Below are 4,393 nucleotides of genomic sequence, written 5' to 3'. Positions count from 1 at the left end.
CTTCCCAAATCCAGCACAATCATCCTGAGCAGCCCCAGAGCTGTCCAAACTCAGCACATTCATCCTGAGCAGCCCCAGAGCTGCCCAAATCCAGCACATTCATCCTGAGTTCCAACTGCTGCCGTATCGGGAACACGGTTGAAAAGGGAAGACGGAGCTCTCCAAGACACAACGAAAACAAATCCTTCGCCTCCATCCCGCTCTCCCCAAGTTCCTTGGCTCGGCTTAACAAGGCTTTTCTGCCAAAACGTCCACATTAAGGGCCCTGCACCCCCCCGAAAGCTTCGTGGCACCGTCACATCATGCCCCAAATGTGCCAGCTCAGAGCTCTGAGTGACAGAAGTGTCACATCATGCCCCAAATGTGCCAGCTCAGAGCTCTGAGTGACAGAAGTGTCACATCATGCCCCAAACGTGCCAGCTCAGAGCTCTGAGTGACAGAAGTGTCACATCATGCCCCAAACGTGCCAGCTCAGAGCTCTGAGTGACAGAAGTGTCACATCATGCCCCAAATGTGCCAGCTCAGAGCTCTGAGTGACAGAAGTGTCACATCATGCCCCAAATGTGCCAGCTCAGAGCTCTGAGTGACAGCACACCCCGGGCCCAGCTCTGCGGGGAGGGCACCTGAGCAGAGCAGCCCGACCAGAGAGCTGGGAGAGGAGGGGGGGGGACCACAAACAACCCCAACAAAGGCAGGAAAACATCCCATTCACTCAGCGAGGCCGCGGGGCTGCTCCCAGCAGGGCTTCCTGAGGGATTTTTAGGGCGGCAGAGAAGGGAGCGGCCGTGCCAGGCGGGAGCTGAGCTGCGGGCACAGGGGGGGCTGCTCGAGGCTGACAGGAGACCCCTCGGCCTGTTCACACTCAGCCAGGCCAGGCCAGGCTTTTTTTGACCCGAAGTCGGCAGAGAAGCTGTTAGTGGGGAGCCTGAGCGGGACGGAGCGGATGCATTCCTGACTCCTGCCCTCGGGGAGCATAGCAAGGGAATGAGGCACAGACACAGGACTGACTCACCTCCCTCCTGTGCTGCCCCGGAGAGCAGCGGCTGGGCTGGATGCAGATCAAAAGGTAATAAATCAGAGCAGAACAACCAGGGTTTGATGTTTGAACCAGAGATGGAAGAGGAGATTCACACCCTGCCCTGCCGGGGCACAGGAGGAGCTGCCTCCTTTCGGAGCATTGCCAACACACTTGTTTGTTTTTTCCCCTCCTCAAGGTCCCAGCTGTTAAAGCCATGATTGCAGGATTTCCCAGACTCGCTGGAAAAGCACGTATGCCATTGTGTCCCACGGCTGGAACAGGAAAACGCCTGAAAATCCGAGCCACAGGCTCCCAACACAAACCGTCTCCTCGCCGCCGACGCTCTCCAACCTCATTTTTCTTTCAACTCTTCCTAAATGGCTTTGGAGTTTTGCAGGGCCGGCTTTCGGCTCCCCCCAGAACTGCTCCTATCCCACGCTGGGGGAACTTTTCGGCCTCGTGTATCCCAAAGCCATCCACGTGGCCGCTCACGTGCCACGGCCTCGGGATACTCGGAGCCACTGGCCTCTGTCCCCTGGTGTCACCTGGGTCCCGACTCCAGCCCACAGCCAGCCAAGTGTGAAGCAGAAACCGGGGCCAGTTGTGCTCCAGCCACCCCAGCCTGGATTCCCCAGCCCTCCACACAAATCCAGCCCCACAAAACCACGGAGTCTGTGGCTTTGTCGGCCCGCACGGAACACGGCGTGGCACCGAAACGCCTCTGCCGGCTCAGGAGTGGCCAGGACAGCTCCCAGCACGGAGCCAGAGCCTCTCCCTGCCCCGGGGAGGTTCCCAACGAAGCCATTTAATAAACTGCAGGACAAGACATGCTCGTGTCCCATCCCCACTCACCTCCATCCTCTGTCCCAGGACAAGGCACACACTCGGACCAGCCCCGACACTGGGACTGACCCCTCATCCCAAATGACGCGTCCCGAAGGTTCAGGACCCTGCTCAGGACAGGGGTGACCTCCCTGCCATCCCACACTCTTCCCACCGAGCTTCCAGCCCGGCTCTGAGCACTTCTGCTGCCATTTTCGTGCTCCCACTTCCTGCTCACAGCAGGCAGGGAGTAGGAAGTGCTGAAATCCTCCGACCCTCTCGCTGCGAAACCAGGAAGCGCCGGGGATCTCCTGAGAAGGGCTGTGATTTGGGGCTGGAACCCTCTGCAAACATCTGGGCAGAGGGATCACATCTGGACCCTCGGAGTGGGGCCCACGCTCCCCACCCTCCTCCTGGAACAGGGCAGAGCCACTCACGGATCATCCAGGCGGGAAGAAACCGAGGCACAATCCAAACCCTCCGGCCTCTCGCTTCCCTCCTTCCCCCACGAGCGACACCTCACTCGTCTGCCCTGCTCACTCCCCGCTGAGCCGAGTCCAGCACATCCCACACCCTCTGCAGGAGTCTCCCGACATCCCATCACTCGGCAGAGCCTCCTAAAACATCCAAACCCCACAGAACACCCTTCCCGTGGCAAAAAAGGTGTGGGAGGCTGCCCAGGGATTGCCAGCACAGGGCCAGTCTTGGACGAGGGGGCTGCACTGGCTCCTGCTCAATCTCCAGGGGGATCTGGGCTACTCGGGGCACCGACAGTTCTTCTCCCGGGGCGCATCCCTTCCCAAAAGGTGTTTGGGAAGAGAGAGAGGGGTGCCCTCGCAGCAAACCCACCCGAGGAGGGCAAACCCGGCAGTGCTGTGGGCGCTGTGCCCTCCCAGCCCCGCTCCCCGCGCGGGGAGAGGCAGCGGGATCGGCCCCGAAACATTCCAGCGAACCGCAGGCTCGGCTTTGCCGCGTCCCAACGCCCGCTCCGGGAGGCGGCCGCGGGTCGAGGGACCCCCTGAGCCGGGGGTTCGTTAGCCCGGAGTCCCTCCCGCGGTTCCAGGCTGATCCCCGCGCGCGATCGGCGGGACACCGGCTCCTCCCGGCTGGATCAGCTGCGGTTGGGAGTTGCCATCACCCGGCGCTTCCCCCGACACCGGCACGGCCCGGGCTCTCCGCAGCGCCCCGAGCCTGGCACTCGGCACCCAGGGGTGACAGACCCAGAGGTGACAGGGGTGACAGCCCTGCCAGCGCCTCTCCCCACACCCGGGGGGCACCGACACCCAGCCAGCCCCGCCCGGAGGCTGCGGACCCCCAGGAACGGGACCCCCCGATCCGGACCAGCCCCTGCGGGGAGCTCCTGGATCCCAACGCCGGGCAGGGAACCCCTTCCCAGGATCCCGGGAGCCCTGGGGGGAATGCGGGGAGCGAGGGGTGCAAGACCTGGGGAGGGGGCGAGCGGAGCCCCCTCGGGGGGTGACCCGGGAGAGGCGGCTCCTCCCTGGGGGCTCGCGGGGAGCGGGCCCGGGCTGAGCCCGGCGGGGGGGACCGGGGGTGACAGACCCGCGGGATGGAGCCGGGACCTACCTCGGGGGGGCCCGGGGGGACAAAGGCGATGCTGGAGCGTCCCAGGGGAGGGGGCGGCTCCGCGGGGGCTCCGCGGGGGCTCCGCGGGGCTTCGGCTCCACCTGCGGCGCCGCGGCCGCGCCGGAACCGGGCGGGAGGAGCGGGGCGGCCCCGGAGAGGGATGCGGGCGGTGCCGCTCCGCCCCCGGCACCGGCTGCGACGGCAACAGCGGCGGGGACGGGCGGGGAGTTGCGGGGTCCGAGCCGAGGGACCGCGAGAGGCTCCTTCCAGACGCCCCCGGGGGGGCTGGAGGGGGGAGAGACCCGGGCAGCGGGAATGTGGGGCGAGTCCTGGAGGCTGGGAGTCAAATCTGCCCCCGAGCTGCTCCATCCCGGGGGTGTCTGAGCTGGGGAGAGCTCTGGGAATTCGACTGGAGACGGGAGAGCAGAGACGAGCCGCCAAAGGGCGGGAAATCCCGGGATTAAGGCACCGCACCCCCCGCGCCCGCCCCTGCCCGGGGTCCCGCTCCCCCTGTCGCGGGTCCCCCGTCACCCTCCCGGGGCACCGGGACAGGGATGGGGCAGCTCCCGGGAGAATCCTGCGGGATGAGGTGGGCACGGGAGAGCATCCTATGGGATGAGGTGAGCACAGGAGAGTGGGAGAATCCTGCGGGATGAGGTGGGGACAGGAGGGCGGGAGAATCCTAAGGAATGAGGTGGGCACAGGAGAGCATCCTGCGGGATGAGGTGGGCACAGGAGAGCGGGAGAATCCCACGGGATGAGGTGGGGATGTGTAAGGACATCCCCCAGGACGGTGGGAGCCTCCCCACGCCGCTCCCGGGGGAACCGAACCCCCCAAAGGAAGAAACGGAGCCGAGTTCCGAGCGAAGGAGGCGGAGGAGCTCGGGGCCCATTAAATCCCGTCCCAAAGCCCGGCGATATCCCGAGATTCCCTCGCTGCCAGCGGGGGGAAGAGCCCGCGGCGGC

The 4,393-nt window shown here is 65.1% G+C and overlaps 1 long non-coding RNA gene across 1 annotated transcript; it reads left to right on the top strand.

The window, feature by feature from the left end:
• The first annotated feature begins 684 nt into the window (after positions 1-684).
• LOC113940404 lies at positions 685-1,844 on the top strand. The gene is made up of 2 exons (XR_003525435.1): positions 685-1,066; positions 1,215-1,844. It is a non-coding gene; the product is annotated as an uncharacterized LOC113940404 (long non-coding RNA).
• Positions 1,845-4,393: the final 2,549 nt, after the last annotated feature.

Source organism: Corapipo altera, unplaced genomic scaffold (assembly GCF_003945725.1).
Source record: "Corapipo altera isolate COAL_440 unplaced genomic scaffold, ASM394572v1 130662, whole genome shotgun sequence".
In the NCBI taxonomy this organism is placed as follows: domain Eukaryota; kingdom Metazoa; phylum Chordata; class Aves; order Passeriformes; family Pipridae; genus Corapipo; species Corapipo altera.
Note: the sequence above shows the minus strand (reverse complement) of the source record. Positions and strands in the feature narration are given on the sequence as shown.